The sequence below is a fragment of the Mustela nivalis genome (assembly GCF_964662115.1).
Source record: "Mustela nivalis genome assembly, chromosome: X".
In the NCBI taxonomy this organism is placed as follows: domain Eukaryota; kingdom Metazoa; phylum Chordata; class Mammalia; order Carnivora; family Mustelidae; genus Mustela; species Mustela nivalis.
The window spans coordinates 86,973,583-86,995,980 of NC_139040.1; the positions used below are offsets into that span (position 1 = coordinate 86,973,583).

At 46.3% G+C, this 22,398-nt stretch overlaps 1 long non-coding RNA gene and 1 pseudogene across 2 annotated transcripts; both read right to left on the reverse strand.

Moving 5' to 3' along the window:
* Positions 1-4,299: 4,299 nt before the first annotated feature.
* LOC309855916 (inter-alpha-trypsin inhibitor heavy chain H6 pseudogene) lies at positions 4,300-12,287 on the reverse strand (annotated as a pseudogene). Its single transcript has 2 exons — positions 12,279-12,287; positions 4,300-5,798 (listed from the first exon to the last, which is right to left on the reverse strand). The product of its transcript is annotated as an inter-alpha-trypsin inhibitor heavy chain H6 pseudogene (transcript).
* Positions 12,288-17,692: 5,405 nt separating this feature from the next.
* LOC309856378 lies at positions 17,693-18,615 on the reverse strand. The gene is made up of 3 exons (XR_014307163.1): positions 18,406-18,615; positions 17,935-18,106; positions 17,693-17,826 (listed from the first exon to the last, which is right to left on the reverse strand). It is a non-coding gene; the product is annotated as an uncharacterized lncRNA (long non-coding RNA).
* Positions 18,616-22,398: the final 3,783 nt, after the last annotated feature.

Genomic DNA, 22,398 nt, shown 5'->3' on the forward strand with positions numbered 1-22,398 from the left:
CAGCATCTCCACGAATACTGGCTCTCAGGGACACACTAGGAGAAGAAACAAACCCTCCCACTGTGTGTCCCAGGTGGTTCTCAGATCACTGTTTCCACACTGTCTGCCTTCAGGTCCTTTGCCTGCCTTCTCTTCAGGAGCAGGGCAGTGCCCACCAAGTCTATTCCAGCCAAGCCCACTGACCTCTAGAACTCCAGCCTTTAAGCCCCCTTGGTTGCCAGAACTCATGAAATTCAGCCACTCTTGCTTTCCAGGACAGTGGCTTTGGGGATGCATTCTCTTTATGCGTTCCCCTGCATGCTCCTCTCTCTTACCCTTCTCTGTGACCACAGCTCCCTCCCCTCTGCAGCACCCAGGATTCTTTTCTCCCCTAATCCATGGATCCCCACTTCCTTACCTTTTTGGATGTGGCCTCTTTTCTCCCTTTAGTTGTGGGGTTTGTTCTGTCAGTCTTCAGGTCTCTTTCTGGGGCATTTAGGATGATTTGATAATTATCTAGTTCTGATTGTGTGCGAGGTGAGCACAGCATTCCCCTACTCTGCTGTCATCTTGTCTTCTCCTACTCATGGCTTTTTTATTTTTGAGCCACTCTCTGTGTCCCTGTGCCTGATTCACTGTCCCCATCTCTTCATTTTTGGCCTTGCCTGCCTATTTGTGTGATTCTGTTTCTGGGTATCCCCAGGTTTATTTTTATTCTGTGTCTTTGCCCCCCTGCGTCTCTGGATAGATTTCCTTGTCACCGTGTCTCTGCCCATTTGTTTATGTTCTGTGTGTCCGTTCCTATGTGTCTAGGTTTCTTTGTTCCTATCTTGATCCTTCCAGACATGATCCTGTGTATCTGTTCCCATTTCTACCTTGTATCCATATGGCTGTGTTTGTGGATTCACATCCCCATGTCTACTTATTCTGGGATGTGTGTGTGTGTGTGTGTGTGTGTGTGTGTGTGTGTCTTTCTCTCACTCCTTTTCTAAAATCTTGTGTCCCTATGTCACAGTGTCTCCACTGTACCTGGGCCTCCAGCTTGCCTGTCTTTATGCCTCTCTGTTACCTAACCTAACCCTAACCCTTATGTCTTGGCTGGTGTTTGTCACAGTTTGGGTGTCTGCATTCCCATGCTTTTGTCACTGGATCTCTGAGTATATAAATTTGTGCTCCAGTTTGACTCTTGGTGTGCTCCTCTGCATGCGCCCATGTCCTTGGGTCTTTGTTACCAAGTCTTGGTATAAGTAACATCTCTGTTTCTATGATTTTGTAGATCTGTGGTCTTGTGTCTCTGTTTTCTTCTCCCATCCCCTATCCCATTTCTGTCAGTTACCATGTCATCATGTCTCTATGCTTCTACTTCTTCAACCTTGGTGTATTGGGCTATGGTTTTGACCTATGTCTCCCTGGTTACTTCTGTGTCCTTGTGTCTCTATGTGTCACTGTGTGTCTCGTCTCCTCTGCTTTTGTGTCTGGGTCTTTGTGAATATCTCTGTCTCTCTCTCTCTCTTGCTCACTTTCTCTCTTCTTAAGACTTTTTTTTTTCAGTAGTTCAAGGAAAATTTTCTTTTCTTTTCTTTTCGAATTTTTTTTTAACTTTTTATTTTTTATAAACATATATTTTTATCCCCAGGGGTACAGGTCTGTGAATCACAACATGGATGGAACTAGAGCGTATCATGCTTAGCGAAATAAGTCAAGCAGAGAAAGACAACTATCTTTTCGAATTTTTATTTAAATTCTAGTCAGTTAACATGCAGTGCAATATTGGTTTCAGGAATAGATTTCAGTAATTCATCACTTACATACAACACCTAGTTTTTGTTTGTTTGTTTGTTTGTTTTGTTTTGTTTTGTTTTTGAGATCATCTCTACATCCCAACGTGGGGCTTGAACCCACAATCCCGAGATCAAGTGTCACGTGTTCTTCTGAGTGAACCAGCCAGGAGCCCCAGAAAAACTACTTAAATGACTGAGGGAGTTATAGATATTTGATGAAGTCTGGAGTGTTTGGGGGAGGGTGGGAAGGACATCTGAGCCAAGATCTAAGTTGTGATCTAGAATTTGAGTGGCAATGCAAAAGATGAGCATGGTAGACAGGGACCAGGGCAGGTAAGTTCAGAGCAATTATCAAATAGAACAGCTTGAGAGAGGTCCCATAGTGGAGTTGGGGTTGAGACAGGGCCCATTAGGGAACGGAGAGGAGGCCGGGGTTGGGGGGTGGATAGAGTTCAGAGAGCGAGTGGGAAAAAGTGAGGTTAGAGGGGTATAGGATAGAGGGCAGATCACGTAGGGCCTTGTCGGGTATAAAAAGAACTTTGGGCTTCATTCTAGGTAAGATGGGAAACTCTTGAGGGGGGTTAAGTGGGAGCGGGACATGAAGTAATCTTTGTTTTTCAATAATCCTTTTGCTGCTGAGGAAGGATGGCAAAAGAAAAAAAAAAAGAAGAAAGGAAGAAAAGAAAGAAAGGAAGGAAAGAAAGCAAGCAAGAAAGAAGGAAAAATAATGTCCCGAGAGAGGGAGCAGGGAGACCAGTGAGGAGAATGGAACAGTTTTCTATGGTAGACATGATTGTAGTCTGCCCTAAGATAGTGACAGTTGAGGTGGTGAGAACTGGGTGCATTTAGCAAATATGTCAGAGGCAACATTGCCAAGAATTGAAGATGGATGGGATATTGGCAGGTGGTGAAGGAAAGGGGCATGTCAAGGATCTCATGCCCAAATCTGTATCTCGGTGACTTACTGCCACCACCAACTAGTTCTAATCCTGCCCTATAATGTCTCCCAAGAAATGTTGCTCTTCTTAGGAAGAGAGAACAATGGAGTGGTGGAGCACATTCAGTCTGCAACCAAATGATGCAGGCCCAAATGATGCCATCCAATGATGCAGGCCTAGTTGTGTGACATGGAATAAGTTACTTCAGTTCCCTGCACTTCAGTTTCCCCATGAGTAAAATGCAGGTATCCACAGGTTGTGTGTGTGTGAGTGTGTGTATGTGTATTAAATGAGGGACTAAAAAAGCAATATATAGACAAGTACCTGCACATACAAAGGACTAAAAAATGTTAACCTTTGTTACTTCACAGTCTTTAGGAAATTTAAGGATAATTGTTATCTTTTCCAATTTGTGTACCCCTCTCCTTAAACAGGGCTGTATATAGAGCACAAAAGAACTAATCAGACCTGCCTTACCCAGTGATGCCTCCAGTTAGAACCCTGTATCCCTGCCCTGTCCTGGAAACATGAGCAATTCTGTTGTCCAACAGAGCAAATGTCAAAACCACAACTTGATCAGTTTCTTTCTGTTTCGCTTTCCCAGTCTTAATATCCCTCCTCTCTCAGGGCCTCTAATTCTGTGCTTAGGTTCTAAGGCCCAGAGAGGTTAAGTAGCTGATTCAAAGTCTCAAAGCAAGCAAACAGGCAACTGTCATCACTAGAATCTGCAGAAGCTTTGTACATTCCTAGTTCCCGGAGCTCTCCATTCTTACCTCCTCCTCATGGCTTGACCTCTTGCCCGTGGCACTAACCATCTTCATCAGGAGTGAGGAAGGTATAGAAAGCTGGTGTGTTCAAGGACTCCATGATCATGGACTCCACCATTGACTTAGACAGCAGCTCTAGCTCCTCAGGGAAATGGAGCAGGCTGGTCACCTCAGGGAGGATGCTAGAAGGCAGCAAGACTGGCACATTTGGGGGCTGCCTTCTGGCATAGGCCTGGAGCTGCTGGAGAGGCCCATTGTTGGGACTTCTGACACAGGTAGTCCCAGAATTTGCCTGGTGTTTGGGGGCCCCAGCAGCAGATCCTGCTGAAGCCAGAGCTTTCTCAGGGCAGCAGAAAGGGCAAGGTGGAGTCAAAGGGAATTGGGAAGGGTGCTCCAAAGACAGAGGTGGTCATGGTCTTGCTGGGACTTGCAGGACTTGAGGTTGTGCTTGTGAATGTGTTTGGATCCTGAGGAGGTAGGGGCATTGGTCTGACAGGTCTGGGGGATAATGGGGTTTTGGGTTTATTGGGGATTGGGGTCCTAGGTTTGGAAAATGATAAGCTTGGGTAATTTGGGGGAGCTGGGGTATTAGAGTTAAGAGGTGTTGGGACTGGGGTGCCTGGCTGGCTCAGTGGGTTAAAGCCTCTGCCTTCGGCTCAGGTCATGATCTCAGGATCCTGGGATCGAGCCCGGCATCGGGCTCTCTGTTCAGCGGGGAGCCTGCTTCCTCCGTCTCTCTCTGCCTGCTTCTCTGCCTACTTGTGATTTCTGTCTGTTCAAATAAATAAATGGGATCTTAAAAAAAAAAAAAGAGGTGTTAGGATTTTAGGGATGTTAGGTTAAGAGGATGCTGGGTTTAGGGTGTGACAGATTGTTTGGGGTCTTGTGAGCAGGAACCTTTGGTCTAGTTTTGTGATAAGTGTTTGAAGACCTGAAGCATGGAGACTCCAGGATTGGCCTGTGGCAAGCTTTTGGGTGACTGTGATGTGAGTATCCCAAGTTGGGAATGTGATAGAGCATCCAGTTTGGGTTGTGATGGAACACCAGGTTTGGAGGACAGTGGAATATCATGTTTCACAATGCCAGCTTTGGGCTGGGATGGGGTGCTAGGATTCAGAAGTGGGACTTGTGTCTTGGCAGTCATGGGTAATAGGGTACCAGGATTCTGGTGTGATGGCACGCTGGGCTTCAGAAGCATTAGGGCACCAGAGTTTGAGGGCCAAAGGTAGCAGTTTTTGTTCTGAGAGTTGGCTGAACCAAAGTGCCGGAATCCTGTTGTGTAGGATTTGGGGATTTGGGGTGTGCTGGGATGGATAGGGTACTTAGTGTCCTGACCCAGTGGCTCCAACTCCTTGGAACTGGACATAATTTCTGTAGAAGCAGGAGCCATTGGGGATAAGTAGGACCTTGGTTTCACAAGCCCTAATTTGGGAGAGACCTTGGGTAACAAGGCTGACGGGGCTGTGCCTGTCCCGAGGCCACGTCTGCTGGCGGATGAAGGCATAATGGTGCCTAGTACAGCTGCAGTGGAAATCTGTGATCTGACCTTCCCACTTGCCTCCTTGGGCTGCACCATAACCAGTGAAGTCAGAGGTGTGACAACATTGTTTTCAAGGGACAGCTTGAGGACTTCGGTGGCCAGCAGGCGGCGAGCAGACTTGGAAGCATCCCTCAGCAACTCTCCACTGGTGGTGTAGGCCCAGAGGCAGCAGGTGAAGTGGGCTACGTTGTAGGCCCACTCCCCTGGGACACCAGAGTTCTTCTGGCTCTGCTGGTGGCTGCCTCACTGTGGCAGGCTACAAGAAGCTGACTCGGGGCCACAGGCTGCCAGGTGGATGCCAAGTTCCTGCTTTCCTACCTGCCTGCCTGTGCCTGTCCTGCCACCACCAGTTCTGAGCCACGAAAATAATGGGGAAAAGGTCCAAGGGGAGGCCCCAACCAAGCCTCCCAGAGGAGGGGAGGCTCTCCCTTCAAGAATGCACGTCTGCCAGCGGAGGAATGGAGATCTCCTCATAGAGGCCCTTCAGCTGTAGGGCTGCATCAGTGCCCTCATACGTGCACCAGGCTTCTCCCTGGTTCTCCAGGGGCAGGTGACACAGCAATGGGAAGTCAGCCTCATCCCTGAAGGCCAAACTAAAAAGGGACACCCTGTTGCCCAGTGCCTGACAGATGTTGGAGAGGATCACCCTAGGGGTCATCACACTGGCTATGGGCTCCGCATCTGTCAGGAAGATGATGAGACGGATCCTCCTCACACTGCAGCCCTGACCAGTTTTCTGATTGCTGTGGTTTAGCAATGCTATGCTGTAGCAGAGCTGCACTGATGTTGGTCCCTAATTGGGAAGCAGACTGTGAGACCATCTTTTCTAGTTATTTCTATCCCCATTGCAGACACCTTAGACACCTCACCAACCTCTCAGGCTCAGTCATTTCTCATCTTTGCTCAGGCTGTTTCTGCTGCTTATCCTTCCCAACACTCCTGCCCCCCCCCACGGGTTCCCCGAGATCTGACAGTGGGGCCCACATGTCCTTGGCTTTTATCACTCCCTGTCTCAGACTACGATTTGCCTGTTTCCTGGGGGGATATCTGAGACAGGCATCTCCCCAATGATAGCAACCCCACCTCCATGCTATAGGGGAAGGAAGGGCTGAGTTTACCAGAGGTGGCGGGTCGGGGAGACTTCAGTACTTCTCTGAGAGACGATTGATCAAAAGCCAGAATCAGGGCAACAGCTTGACCAAGTGCTTGGAAATACCTACATAGATTATTGATTTTTAAAAGTTTTGGCAAATTTTTCTGAGTATGTGCTTTAAAGAAACGCAGGGCCGAAGAGGAATGTGCCCTAAAATACATAGTGCTATGTTCTTTCAACTAGGAAAGGGGAGGCAGAAGGATGAAGGGACATATTTGTATAAAATATAATAGTGATGTTTCAGGTATTGTGAGAGGTGAGGTAGATGGGGGAACAAAGGGAGCATTTCAAAAATTCCCCATATCTGGGGCACCTGGCTGGTTCAGGCAGTAGAGCACGTGACTCTTAATCTCAGGGTCATGAGTTCGGGGCCCATGTTGGGCATGGGGCCTACCTAAAATAGAAAAATAAATAAATAAATAGATAGATAGATAAAAAGGAATTCCCCACATTACCACAGCCCATCCATTTCAGTGGGTAGGTCTACACTTACAACCACCAGCTTCCATGTGACCCAGGTAGTCCTTGGTGCTGTGGATATTCTGGATGCTAGCTAGATGCTAACCGAGTCAGAAAAGGTGATGGTTTAGAAGTGGTCGTTGACCTGTGCGCCACCCAGGATCACGTTCGTGGCCTTTTCAGTCTGTGGGATATGGGTGAAATGAAGGAGATGGACCAAGGCTGGAGGTCTTGCTCAAGACTAAAAAGTTATTTCTATACAAGGTACTGAGGCCTAAGTGTGGTATGGTTTTAAGACTCTCTGACTCCGGCACTCCGTAAGTCTAGAATTCTCGGGGTCAAAATGCTACAGGCCCTTTGGATCTAAGCCTAGAACTGCACTGTCCAATGGAAACTGCTAGCCACATGTAGCTACTTAAATGTAAGCTAGTTAGAATTAGAAGAAAAATTATGAATAAACTGTTCCTTTACTTGCAGTAGCTACATTTCAAGTGCCCAATAACCACACAAGGGTTATTGCAGAGCAGTGGCTACTCCTGTATGGGACACCTCAGAACTTCAGAACTTTTCCATCAAGATAGTTCTATTAGACAGTGGTGGTCTAGAAGGTTCAAGCTCCATGCTTTCAGGGTGCTAGGGTCCTATGTGTTCCATGGTTCCCGGACCCCATGACCCAGGATTCAGTGATTCCAGGACCCTAAAGCTTAAGACCTTTATGATTCTGGGTCTTTATAACTTCCTTTAAGTGACTTTGCAAGCTCTGGTTCTGCCCTGTGTAATCTGTTCTTTTACCTCACCTTCCATTTCTTCTAGGCGGATCCTCTTCTCAGTCCCCAGATAACCCAGATCCCATTCCCCCCCGCCAAACTTTGCTCTTATTGTGCCCTTTAGGTAACAGACCTTTCCACTTCCCCTTTACTTATTCATATCTTCACTGCTCCTTCTCTGGGCAGCCCTTCCTTGATTGCTTACTCTGACCCATGCCCCTTGTACCCAGATAGTCCCTGTCCCAGATGGTTTGCTCGCTGTCATATGTAGAATGTTTTCATTTTCCACACTGATATTGAGCCCTCTGAGAACAGGGCTTTGAATACTTCTCCCTTTTGGCTCCCTTATCCGTAACAATACCTAGCATAGGTCTAGGCACATTAGAGTTTCAGGGAACAGGGAATGCAGGTCCTAGTATTAGGTACCTCTTACAGGGCACTTGTTATGTTTCAGGCACTGTGCCAAATACTTAGATGCATCAGCTCATTTAATCGTCATAGCAACACAATGGAAAAGATACTGATATTATACCCATTTTATCAGTGACAACACCGAGGCTCAGAGAGGCAGAGTGACTTGCTCAAGGTCACACAACTAGTCACTGATGAACCACAGATGCAAATCCATATTTTGGAGGTGTTAAACATTATGCCTTCCAAGTTTTATATTGTTATAGATTTCAGAGACCACAGGGACTACCACTTGTGACCCACCTTTCTCTACACCTTAAACTGATAGAAGATGCCTTGAATGCTTTCAAGGGGATCAGAGTCTTTCCTGCCACAGGATGAGCTCAGGGTAGAGGTCACACATTCTGGAATAGGGAGCTGAAGTCTTCCTCAAGACTGAAAGGTTATTTCTCTACAAGGTACTAAGGCCTAAATGTTGCATGGTTTTAAGGATTTAGCCACTCATTCTTGTTTTCATTCAGAGGACTGAAACATAGAGCATGATGGCCCTTCCTGAGAATCTCCCACTAACCAGAGACAAATCGTGTTTTTAGAAGTATGTCATTTAATCTACTGAGATTTTCCAGCTATCTGTCTGTTACTGATTTCTAGTTTATTCCACATGGTCTGAGAGCATATATTTATTGTATGATTTGTACTCTTTTACTTTGTTAGGGCGTGTTTTACAGCCCACGATGTAGTCTATTTTGGCAAACATTCCATGTGAGCTTGAGATGGATGTGTATTGTGTTGCTGTTGGATGAAGTACTGTGTAGATGTCAATTATTCAACTGATTAATGGTGCTGTTCTGTTAAACTCTGTCCTTACTGATTTTGTGCCTGCTGGATCTGTCCATTTGTGATAGAAGGGAGCTGACGTCTCTAACTATAACAGTGGTTTCATCTATGTCTCTTTGCAGTTCTAACAGTTTTTGCCTCATGTCTTTTGACGTTCTATTGTTAGGTGCATTACACATTAAGGATTGCTGTGTCTTCTTGGAGAGCCATTATATAATTATAGTTATATAAGATTTTTTTTTCAGTCTGAAAGCAGTCATGGTTTATTAACTGGCCAAACTGCAGAAATAGTGATGGCAGATACCTTAGTTTATCCTTCTAATAAGCTGTTCATCTGGTCTTCCCTATTGCCAGCAACTGCGCCTCCCACAAAATGGGTGATCCTTTTCTTCGTTCCACTTCATGGAGAAGATAATTTGCAGGGCCCCTGGAAGTTTTGTGGTTCTTTGAAACACTTTACAGTAATACTTTATAGGTCTTGTGAATCAGATCCTCCATGAAAACAATGCCATATTTACCAAGAGATCAACCAGTGTGTTATCTGTCAGGGATATTTGCTTTGTTTCTTTAAACAACGCATCTCCTTATCCCTGATAACTTACTTGCTCTAAAGTTGTTTCATCTGAAATTAGTATAGCTGCTTCAGCTTTTTTGTGATTAGTGTTCAGAATGGGATATCTTTTTTTCCCATACCATGACTTTTAGTCTATCTGTGTCTTTTTATTTAAAATCGGTTTCTTGTAGACAACACAGAGTTGGGTCTGCTTTTGTTTGTTTGTTTTCGTTAGGTTCCGTTTTGTTTTAATCAACACTGATAGTCTCTGTCATTTAATACGTGTATTTAGACCATTCATGGTTAAAGTGATTACTGTTATGGATAGATTAATATTTGACATGTTTTTAACTGTTTTCTATTTGCTACCCTTGATTTTCTTTTCTTTTCCTTCCTCCCTCCCTCTCTCTTTCCCTCCCTCCCTTCCTTCCTTCCTTCCTTCCTTCCTTCCTTCCTTCCTTCCTTTTTTCGGTCTTAAACTATTTTTCTGTCTTCTGTGGCTTTAATTGAGTGTTTTATACGATCCCATTTTCTCCTGTCTTTTAGCAGAGCCATTATGGTTGTAATGTTGTTGTTTTTTTTCCTTATTGATTGCCCTAGAGTGTGCAATCTGCTTTTACAACTAATCCAAGTCCACTTTCAGAAAACACTATACAGCTTCAAGTACCTCATGGAAGAATATTTCCAATTCATCCCTCCTGGCTCTTATGTAACATTGCTGTCATTAATTTCACTTATCTATAAGCTGTATTCACTGAACACATTATTTCTATCACTATTTTCAGCAAACTCTTTTTGTTACATCTATTAATTAAAAAAGAAAAGAGTTTCTTTATCCATAATTCATTCCTTTCCTAACACTCTTCCTTTCTTTATGTAGGCCCAAGTATATGAACTACACTATTTCCCTTCTCTCTGAAGAACTTCTTTAAACATTTACCTGTGCAAGGCAGGTCTACTGGCAAAAAGTCCCTCAATTTTTGTTTGGCTAATAAAGTCTTCCTAACTCATTCACGCTGGAAAGACAATTTTGCTGTATACAGAATTCTAGGCTGGTAGTTTTGGGGGTTCCTTGTTTTGTTTTGCTTCTCTTCAATACGGTAAATATTTCATTTCACTCTCTTTTTGTTGCATGATTTCTCAAGAGAAGTCCAATGTAATTCCTATTCTTGTTCCTGTATAAGTAAGGTGATATTTTCCATGGGCTTTTTTTTTTTTTTTAAAAGAAATTTCTCTTTGATTTTCTGTAGTCGGAATAGGATATGCCTATGTGTAGATTTTTTTTTTTTTTTAATCTTGCATGGTGCTCTCTGAGCTTCCTAGACCTGTGGTTTAGTGGCTGTCCTTTATTTTGGAAAATCTGTACCCAGTAATCCTTCAAATATTTCTTGTGTTATTTTCTTTCTTCTCCTCCTGGTGTTCCCATTACACATATGTGATACTTTTGTAATTGTATACAGTCCTTGGATATTCTCTTTTTTCATATTTTGTTTTACATTCTTTCTCCTCTTTGCTTTTCAGTTTGGGAAGTTTCTATTAACATATCCTCAGGCTTATTGACTTGTTCTTTGCCCATGTTCAGTCTCCTAATGAGCCCACCAAAGACATTTTTCATTCCTGTTATGGTGTTTTATATTTCTAGCATTTACTTTTTCTTTTCTTAGGGTATCCATCTCTGCTTGCATTACCTGTCTATTCTTGCATGTTATCCACTTTTCCCATTAGAGCCCTTAGCATATTAGTCATGGCCACTTTAAATTCCAGGTCTAATAATTTCTCTGCCGTATCAGTCTGGTTCTGATGATTGATTCATCTTTTTGGACTGTGTTTTGTTTTGTTTTGGTTTGTTTTCATTTTAGCATAGCTTGTAAGTTTTTGGTGAAAGCAGACATGATGTATCACGTAAAAAGATCCTAGGTAAATAGGCCTTTGGTGGGAGATTCTATGTTTATCCGGCCAGGAATTAGGTTGTGCTTGCTAGGTGCTAACAGTTTCATGTGTCAGAGGCAAAAATTTCTTTTAGAATCCTTGTTTTTGACTCCTCTATTGTCTTGGGTTGCTTGGGATAGTCTTTCTTAAAGACTCTAAGCTTCCAGTTCCATCAGCTATAATCTCCTGTTGTTATGCAGGAGTGCAGTGCATGTGGTGATATTGTGTGGGGGAAGGAGAAGCATTTCATTGTTCCATGCTAAAAGACTAAGGGCAACTATGCCCCTGAAATATGACCGCCACAAGTGCTCCTCAGCTTTTTCCTGACCTTAGTTGGGATGGGTAGGCTAGAAAAGTTTGGAGTTGGGTATAGCCTTTCCCCTACACTTGAGACTACAAAAGACAGCTTTCAATATTTCCCTTCACCCAGTTTGGTTACACTCTGGTATCGTACAAGTTAGTAGACTTGGGCCCCATGGGCTCTATGGTTCAGAACTTTAAGGCTGTACTGCTCCAGGTCACTTGGACTTTATCATTCTCAAGTCCCAGAGTATTGTAGTTCAAAATACTGCTTCCGGAACTTTATGGATTCAGGCTCTAAACTCAAAATCTCTTTGGCCTATGGCCCCAGTATTCCATTTTAAGGGTGCTCTGTAGAAGGGCGACAATATTTTAAATCTAGATGGATCCGGGACTTTGTAGTTTCTAAACACTACAATGCCAGTGCACTGTATTTTTCTGGCTTTGAGGTAAAGTAAACAAAATGAGACAAAACAAACCTGTGGCCTCTGGAAGGTTCAGAGTCTAAATTGACTATGGTTTCCTTTTTATACTGTTGACTCGGGTTTTATGACACCAGAGTTCTCCAGCTTGAAGGTTCTATGACTCTGGGCCCCTTGGTGATCTGAAGTTTTGTGGTTAAGGGTCCTGATGGTTACAGCCCCCCATGTCCAATGTTTCAATGTTCCCAGTATTCTGTGGTTTCAGGTCTATGTGGCTCCTGAATGTGCAAGGTACCAGGACCCCAAGGGAGGCCTTGGCCTCTAAGATCCCAGGGTCATGGGAGGTAGAGTCTCTGGTCCCAGGGGACCACTGTTCCTGTACTCTCTGCTTTCTGAGTCTTCTAAAACAAGAGCTATAACAGGTCTGCCGGGTCCTTGTTACCTGCTTCATCGTGGTGCCAAACATTGAGCCAGCCACTTGTATTAACAACGAATACCACATTTTTGTTGACAGGTGGGAGGCTTCTGGGGGCAAAATAATGAATAAAATAGCCCTCGTAAATCTGGACAAAAAGAAGTGAAACCAACAAGAAGTAGGAAAGGCAGTCTAAATCAGGTCCCCTCTTATTCTCCGGCATAGCACCCTGTGCCTTTTTCCTTCCTAGGCCTTCTCTCTGCTTCTAGTTAAATAGGCATCTGTGAGATTGTTTGTTTTAATGTCCACCTCCTCTACCAGAGCTGTGTCTCTGCTGTTCAGGCTGTCAGCCCAGGGCCTGCCCCAGAACTGTGGAGTGAACGAGGCTGGCTTGTGGCCCAAGGCTCCAAGGATCAGGATCTCTGTAATATGTGAGTTCCTGTTCATGAGAGCTGACTTGCACAGTCCTGAGGGCCCCTGGGGACATTTTGCCTGGGCTCCAGGAACTGTAAGTATTGTTTTAACCTCCCTTTATAGAGTGAGCCAGGGGCCCAGCTCCATTGCTGCCAGGGGCTGAGAGTTTGCAAGGCCTCCCTCTCTTCCTTAAGCCTCCTTTCTGCTGTTGCTGGGCAGAGTAGGCAGGGAAGGAGGGAGCAGAGGCTGGGTGAGCTGTCTGTTCAGAGGGGATTGGTTAGACCAGGTGCAGATGCCTTGGGCTGCCAAGGATGTGATTGGCTGCTGACCCCCTTCCCCCACTCCATCTCCCCTCTGCAGAGCTTGGGGGCTGGAACAGATGAGGGAAGTGGAGGCGGGATGTCCCTGGGGGCCAGTGTCAGCTCAGCCTAGGGAAGTATGGGCTTGCTGAGGGTCTGTGCTGCTCAGTAGCCTGAAGTAAGCTCTGCCTTGGGACAGCCAGCTTTACTCTCCTCTCTGCCATTCAGGCGCTCTCTGATCACAAGCCTGGACACATTATCTCCTCCTCTCTCAGGGGGAAAGGAGGATAAGGGAGGACATCTTGCTCTTTCCCTCCACTCTAGCCTCTGAGTTAATTCACACGTGCATGTGGAGGCTCTGTCTCCACTTTCTCCTGACGCTCTACAGCAGTTCTCAAAGACCTGGGTCATCCACCATACCACTGCCCAGGCCCAAGGCAGAGCCCAGCTGTCCTGAGATTCCTGCTATAACCTGAGCAAGTGAGAGTTTCTGGGAAAATCACATTCCTATCTCCTCATGGTCCCAGGCTCCCTGGTGGCCTCACACCTCACATCCTATAAGCCAGAGGCATGACCCAGGTCACCACCCTCTCACGTTCCCCTCAGCTGCCATGCCACCTCACTTGGAGGAAATGTTTCCTTTCCTTCCTAATGAAGAAAACTAATGGCACCAGGCCATGTCCCTTGGACTGCCCACCCCACCCTTGCACAGGGTTCACACACCCATACACCTCTTCCTCTATTAAGGACAAAACAGTCTTGTCCTGGACCCCATGCCCTCCCAGGCTCCATCACCTCCTCCGCCAGTCAGACCCTTCTCTCCAACCTGCCCCACACAAGCTCCTGGGTCTTCTTTAGGATATGGAAAGTGTTGTGTCTTTTCCACCCACTAAGACAATCCCCACTGATCCCAATCCCATCAAAACTTTAAACCATCTTATCTCCTCCCTGTAGCATACCAAGGTAATGGAATCACCAACTGCAGTGGTCGGCTCACGTCCAGTTTATTCCTCTCCACACCACAGACTGGCTTCAGCCCCTGCCACACACTGACTCCTCTCTCACTAAAGGCAACAGTACTTAGTTGGTTTCCAAACTCAATAGGTGTATTTTGATTCTTTTTTTTTTAATTTATTTTTTATTTTTTTATAAACATATAATGTATTATTAGCCCCAGGGGTACAGGTCTGTGAATCGCCAGGTTTACACACTTCACAGCATTCACCATATCACATACCCTCCCCAATGTCCATAACCCCACCACCCTCTCCCTACCCCCCTCCCCACCGCCACCCTCAGTTTGTTTTGTGACATTAAGAGTCTCTTATGGTTTGTCTCCCTCCCGATCCCATCTTGTTTCATTTATTCTTTTCCTACCCCCTAAACCCCCCACGTCGCATCTCTACTTCCTCATATCAGGGAGATCGTATGATAGTTGTCTTTCTCCAATTGACTTATTTCACTAAGCATAATACCCTCAAGTTCCATCCACGTCTTCACAAATGGCAAGATTTCATTTCCTTTGATGGCTGCATAGTATTCCATTGTATATATATACACCACATCTTCTTTATCCATTCACCTGTTGATGGACATGTAGGTTCTTTCCATAGTTTGGCTATTGTGGACATGGCTGCTATAAACATTCGGGTGCACGTGCGTGTTTTTTGATTCTTATCAGACTGCATCCCCCTGATGTATTTCACAACTGGCGATCACTTTTGGTCCCAAGAAGAATCTTCTCTCCTGGGAAACTCAGATGGCAAACTCTCCTTACTCTCTGACCAGTTCTCTGGCCCATTTGATTCAGTCTCTTACATGAGTTCCATTTTCTCTAAGCAGTGCTTTCTGGTTTTTTTTTTTTTTTCAGTCATGGCAAGCAAAGAGAATGATTATGCTTGTGTAACACAATGGAGGGAAGTGATGGCGATACAGAGCTCTGAGCAGACTGCTGGCAGCTGGTGGAGCTAGACACCCAGAGAGCTGAGGAGATCAGTGGCTGCTGGACCTTAGCAGTTGCCATCGTGGATCTGCTCTTCTGGCTCAACACATTCTCCCTGGGTCGCTTCCCTAGCTCTTGTACTGTCAGTCCCTGAATCTCCATGATGACCCAGTACCACATCTTTCTCCTGTCCAATGTTCTCCACTCTTCCCCTTCCACAACTGCATACCTGATCACTGTTAGACCCATTCCCTTGGACGTCTGAAGATGCTTCCAACGTATTTTGCCCAAACAATAAATTGCTATATTTCCCCCATCCTGCCTTTGTGTGCCTTTGTCCTTTACAGACCCTATCATCCACATGGTCACTCCAGATACAAACCTGAGCATCACCCTTGAATCTTCCTGTGCCCCTCACTCCCCACATCCAACCAGCTACCAATTCCTGCTGCTTTAATCTGCAGGATATATCCCAGGCCCACCCCTCCTCTCCATTCCAGACTAACAAAACCCAAATTCAAGACTTCTTTCTCTTTGGTTCTGCTCCTTCTTTTGTGGCCATGCATCTTTGCAGCAGCTGCTCAGTCAGGTCTTCCTAAACTCAAACCCCATAATGTCATTCCCTTTCATGGCTCCCTTGTCAACTTCAAGACTTATTCCATGTTCCTCATCACACCCCTGCAGCACTCGTAGCCTTCGGTCTCACCTCTTACCATTTCTTGTGTCTCAAATGAATGCTCCAGGAACTCCAGCCTACGTGAGGCTCCCTAAACACCCCTGGATATTTCCAGCCTTCATTCCCTGTATCGTGCAGGCCTCGGTTGGCTAGAATGTCTTTCCCATTTCACAGCCCCTCTCCCAACTTGGCATCCATTTTTGCATTCTTTTACCCAGGTCAGTTTTCACTTCTGCCAGGGAGCCCTCCCTGACCACCTTCTTCCCTCATGATGGCATCCGTCCCAGCTTGTGTTGTCATTGACAGAGAACTTTTCATCGTGTGTGTGTGTGTGTGTGTGTGTGTGTGTGTGTGTGTGTCTGTGTGTGTGTGTGTGTTTCACCCAGAAACAGTGAATAGGATCTCCGTGTGATTCACTTCAGGGTTCCCAGCATCAGCCAGCAGTGGGCATGAAGCAGATTAGGTACCCAGGGAGTCCCAACTGAGTGAATGAAGGGGTGAATGTGCAGGACTTTGAAAGATGGGCAACCTCAAGCAGGAATGGGAGGTCAGTGGAGGGATTCTTGGTAGGGGATGCAGGAGTCAGGGCACACAGTAAATGGGAGTATCTGTCTTGCTATTTAGTGCCTAATTCCATCTGTTCTGATTATGTTTCTGCTCCAGGCAATGGTCAAAAAGGTAAAGAATGAGATGCAGACAAATACCTCAATTAACACACCCACAGGATAGAACACCAGGTTAAGGCCCCTGCTGCCACCTACTGGCAGGGTACCCTCAGCTCTTATTTGGAGAGGGAGACTTATTTTACTCCCCCTCCGCAACAGGCTGTACCATACCTCTGTGCCTCTGCGCACACTGTTCCCTACATCTCTCTGCATCTGCTATTCCCTTCACCCCCAACGACCCTGGCAGAGGTAGAGTCTCTTCATATTTTTCCCAGGCTAATTTAAAGGCCAACTCCTTTAGGAAGGCTTTCCTGGAACCCTCCTCAGTGGTATCTGTGCATAACCCATTACAGATTTATATGCAGCATTTAGAACCGTTTATGACTGCCACAGGTCTATGTATCTGGCTGCTTAGGGGCTAGGATGTTCCAAAGGAAGACTAGGGGTTGTGTCCACCTCATTTTTGAGCTCCCAGAATCAGTGAGGACAGGACTGGGCTAGAGTAGCTCTGCTTGGTGGTGATGTATCCACATATGAATGAATGAGTAAATATGTGCAGGGGGAGAGGTGTTACCAAAGCACTATATTAGCCCAGAGCAGACGGGAAAATTGTCAATGGGCTGGGCTCATCAGAGAGGTAGCATTTGAGCAAGTTCTTCAAGGACAAGGACCAATGGAGAAAGGAGGGAGAAGACATTCCCAGGGCAAGCAGAGAGTATGAGCAAATACTCAGGCACAAATGAATGGCAAATTCAGGTGTTTTTAAAGAAAGGCATGTGGCGTGGTGTGGTGTGTGGGGCAGCTGGAGGGTGGTTCGTGTGCTGCAGGTGGTGAGAGATATGGCAAGAAAGGAAGGCTGGGACCAGACATCTCGGGCAGCCATGCAATCGTTGTCAAGCCAAGGGTCCTGGATCCATGCTGGAACCTCCTGGCAGAGCATGAGATTTCTGCATATTCTTCATGAATGTGTGAGCTCAGAATTAAGGGCTCCCTGTTTAGGCAGATGGCTCAGGTGAGGCAAAAAGAATTTTTAAAACTTAGAGACGGCATGAAAGTGTGAGGGAACATGAGAATATCAGAGCTGCAGAAAGTGTGAGAGCCCCATGAGTGGGAGAGACCAATTACTGGCCAATGGTTCACTTTCCAAAAGGACTGGTGAAGAGTGGGCTATAATTTACTTCAACCAAGAGTGGATTCATTTCAGGGTGCCTGGGTGCTTCGGTGGGTTAAGCATCTGCCTTCGGCTCAGGTCATGATGCTAGGGTCCTGGGATGGAGCCCTGTGTTGGGCTCCCTGCTCAGTGGGGAGTCTGCTTCTCCCTCTACTTCTCCTTCTGCCTCTCCCTCCGCACGCCCCCCACCCCTCCTCCTGCGCTCATTCACTCTCTCGCTCTCTCGCTCTCTCTCAAATAAGTGGAGTCTTAAGAAAAAAAAAAAAGCAACGGGTTCATTTGGAGTTTTATTCAATTTATGCAGTTCTGAGTCTCCAACACTTAGAGGAAGCGCATGTGTCTCCTGTGGTGTCAAGTCATGTGTCCCTATACATCATTCTGTCTGTGTTCACTTGTCCTCACTGATCTCTAGGGAAAATCAGATGAGCAATTTGCAGAAGCCAGATTACTGGCCAGGCCTGTCTGACTCCAGAGCCAGACTCTTTCCATTCCATTTCCATTTCCATTCCCCCTCACCTGCACATCTCCAGCGATGCCCTCCATGACTCCATGTGCTGGACCACAAAGTGGGCCATGGTGCCTGAACTGGAAAAGGCAGACTGGTCTTGCAGTGCTGGGCAGAAGGTGATATTCAGACACAGGTCTCTCCCCCTCTCAATCCTGGTAGATGGGGACGAGTCAGCCTCACCTGTATGGGTGGGAAGGATTGAGAGGGGTGGCATGGAGGGCTCACCAGGCAGAAAGGGATGACATCAAAAGGGGCAATATCTGAGCATGGGGAAAAGCAAACCCTGCACCACCCGCTGCTCCTCCTGCTTACAGCACCCTTCCACTTGCCCCAGTGCTATAATCCTCTCCAAATCCCACAGCTAGCTCCTCCTGCTCTGCCTCTTCCAGCAGGCCCAGGCTGACCCACCCAGCCCTCCCCACAGCTCCCAGGCTCTAGAAGTCTGACCCTCACCCACAACCTTGCCCTGGCTCACTTGCCATTCGTCCCTGGGCCCAGTCTCTGGAGGCGTGTCATGTCTCCACCTAGACCAGAGACCTGGGTCTCCTCCCACAGAGGCTGTGTGGTGTGTGCTGTGGAGAGAGACAAACACGGAAACGGGGCCTAGGTCCCCTCCCATGCCCCTTACTGCTGTGGAAAATTGCAGTCTAGCAAGGTTCTCCTCTGGGATAGAATTTCATGTGTTTTCTGACACACACAGCCCGCCACCCGGCCTTCTGACTCTCAGAATCACGTGTGTGAAGAAGGCTTTTAGCGCCTCATGAAATCACAGATGATTCTCTGGTCCCGGATGTTTGCCGAGCAGGCCACAAGATCAGCTCTTCTGGAATTCCAGCCCAAGACAAATGTCCATTTAGACAGGTCCCTGTGCCTCCCTTTTTCCAGAAAATGGAACCTTGGGAATTCTGTGTCCCCCCCCCCTTCTTCCTGCTACAGCTGTCAGGAAGCTTAGGGGCAAACTGAGCCCCCATACTCTCTGAGACTTCTGCTTACATACATTCCCTTGGCTTCCTTCCTTTCAGAGGTCTTTGTTCTGTTTTTTCCCCACAGGATTGGCTCTACCCTCTGCTTTAACCTTTAAGGAGAAGGGGGAGGGAGCTGCCATTTATAGCTTAGGGCTTAAGAGTGCAGGCTGCAAGGACTCAGATGCTCCCTGTGGGCCCCTAGACAAGTTATTCACACTCTCTAAGCCTCAGTCTCCTCATCTGTAGCATGGGAATTATAATAACTCCTATTTCATAGACAGCGTTTGTGGGGATTAAATGAGACCATTTACGTAAAGCACTTGGAACCATACTTGGTTCTTAGTATGTGCTCAATAACGCTAACAATTACAGTTATCATCACATCTTCATGAGACTCTGCACCAGTGATTTGAAGGAAGGCATTTTCTCAAATTCTCACAATGGTCCTGGGCTGTGGATGGCATCTCCCCATTGTACTGGTGGGAATAGTGAAGCGGAGCAGTGGAGTCATTTGCCTGTGGTCCCACCTTAGGAAAAGGTCAAAGCCGGGTTCAGAACCCAGGTCTGTGTGTGTCTTTATGTATGTATACCACCCTGCCTCTCTGGGTCAGTAGGCTCAAATGAGGCAAGGCCTCCAAGCTAAACAGTTTGGTGAGGGTGGTCACATGGCATGAGTGGTTTCTCTGCGCCTGTCCATTCATCTCCCAGAGGAGGTGGGTAGGCCCGCTCAGTGGTTTTCCAATCTGGCTGAATACCAATTTCACCTGCAAATGGGTTAAGAGCATAGATTCCTGGGCCCCTCCCTAACTTACTGAAGCAAAATCCAGAAGGGTGGGGTCCAGGAATCTGTATTTCTAACAGCTCACATAGTGATTCTGATGTAGCCAGTCTGGACTTCAAACATCTGTAGATGAAATTTTTTATATTTTTTATGTTTTTCACCATACGGTACATCATTATTTTTGTTTGTTTGTATGTTTTAGACTGAGCCACCCAGGTGCTCCAATTTTTTTGTGTGTGTGTTATGTTAGTCACCATACAATACATTATTAGTTTTTGATGTAATGTTCAAAACAAGGCTGGCAGCCAGGACAGTTCTCTGGCCTAGAGAGCCTGAGATGGTATCCTCAAGGGCAGCCTGCACTTCACACTGTTTTCCCATTGCCCTTGCATTCTCAGTGGTCATTTGAGGAAATTAGTTGTGGCTTCTGCTACCCTTAGTGGTATAAATATCAAAGGTTATAGATCAATCTATTCTGTCATTCCCTCATACACACTTACTTACTGATTCATTTATCATTTATTCATGTTACATTCATCCACTCCATCCTTTACTCACACATTCATACTTTCCATTTTCATTCACATTCTCTCTGTGTCAATCAGAATGCTATAAAAAAAAAAACAGATGGCACACTCAGTGGTAACTGAGAATAAATTAGTGAAGACATAATTCAGAGGTGGGTAGAGTTAAGGGAACGTACAAGGGATGGCCAGATACCCAAGGACTAATCAGCTAAAAGTCATTTCCACTCCAAAAAATTGAAGGATCAAGGGAATAGGTTATAAGAAAGAGGTGAATTTTATAAATGGGGACATGGGCTGCCCACAGGAGTTTATGGCTATTGTTAGGGGGGACTCAGACAAGGTCAAGAGACAACCCAGTGGGTAGGAATACATGAGAATAAATACTTAAATTCTCGGATCTTCCTCCATCTCATGCCAATGTGTCTTGTTTGCAGAACAAGGGAGCCGGAAGGATCAATCAAGAAAAGTCATTATCCTAGGGCACAAAATAGGATAGATAGGGTTCAAGAGGAGCAAATGGAAATAATGAAGAGAGCCCAGTACCATTATCTCCTGAGCTACCTTTGTTCCTGATTGGGGAGGCCCAGTAATCTGTTCTACATCAAGATCTTCTATGTGAGCTCACATTACGTGGTGAACTGAGTGCAGGGTCACATCCAGTGCCACCAAGTCTAGTATATTAGGAACACCCAAGTTACACGGACTCCATCAACTTATGCCAGCATGGTAAGAGTGAGATCAACTTCAGAGTTCACGTCAGAGGTGACTCTGGCCTCTCAGCTCAGAGCAAGCAGGTAGGAAGGACCACATGCACCACAAGGCATTGGCTGAGCTGGCCCAGGTAGGCTGTGGGTGGGTGGTACAGCCACTGCCTAAGTATGGGAGGACTCAGTAACAGGGTAAAATCAGGTTCTGGTCACACCTGCTTTTCCACCTAATCAGTTGCTCTATCTTGATCTATCCTTGAAAGGTTCCCATGTGCTAACAGCACCTCTGTTTAGCTTGGTATTGGCACTTCAGGTTGCCCAGGTCTGGCTGCTCCTCTAGCCCCATTAGAGTGAGCACTCCTCACCCCTGCCTGACTGGTTTCCCTCCTCTGTCTCTCACAATTCTGTGCCCTTTCTTGTGCAGTTTCCGCCACCTAGGATGCCCTCCTCTGTCAGCTAGTGACCATCACATGCCCTGACAGCTGCCCTGATATGCCCCATTCTTGAATCTATTTTTTCTCTTACTCAGGGCTGATGTCACAGTCCCCACTCCCACTTCAGGCCGTCCCACTGTCAGCACTTGTCACCAACCAGTTACTACTCTTCTCTTGCCCTCTCTCCCTTATCCCCTTCTATGGCCCAGCTCCTGCATGGTTTGGTCTAGGAAGCCTTCCCCTGTCCTCTTCTGCCTTCCCAGACCAGTCACTGTGCCTTGTGTTCCATCTTTCCCAGTTCTGGCCCTTCTCTGACTATGGCATGAATCTCTTTTTCCAGCCAAGCATAGTAACCTGCACATTACGGTTATAAAATAAAATAAGGCACAAATTTTCCTTAGTGTTGTCCCTGTGCCTGGGCTTGTTAACACAGGTATTGTTCTTGCTGGGAGGATGGCTTTGGGTAGAACAAATAGGAAATGGGGTGCAGGAAGAAGGGAGCACTCTCTTTTATTGGGCAAATGTGCACAGTCACAGCACCATCTGCTTCCACAAGTGTGGCCTCACTCAATCTTCACAACAGTTCTGGGGGGGTGGGCATTACCATTAACGGTTTATGAAACCTGAGGAGGCTGAGGCCCAAGGAGGAGAAAAGAGCATCCCCAGGTCATATAACCAGTAAAAAAGAGCTAGGATTGAAAACCAGACTTTCCTGACTGCCCCTAATCATCCCCCACTGCAGAAGTGGTAGTGTCCTAAGCAAGGCACTGCACTGGAAGGCCTGGTCCTCATGACTCCCTTTCTCTTACCTTCAGACTGGCAGGCTCCCCTTAAGGGGGACTCAGACCTTTGACTCCCACCCCTCTTACTCCTCAGAGAAGAATAGAGGGTACTGGTGGCATCACCCTTTCCCTATGGCACCACCTGTTGCCAGGGGTCTCTTGATTGGGGCCAGCTATGGCTTTGCCCACACAGCTCAATACCCAGTTTGGACACATGGCCATCTCCACAATGCATACTGGCCTTGCACATAAATGTGTGCGTGTACAGGTAAATGC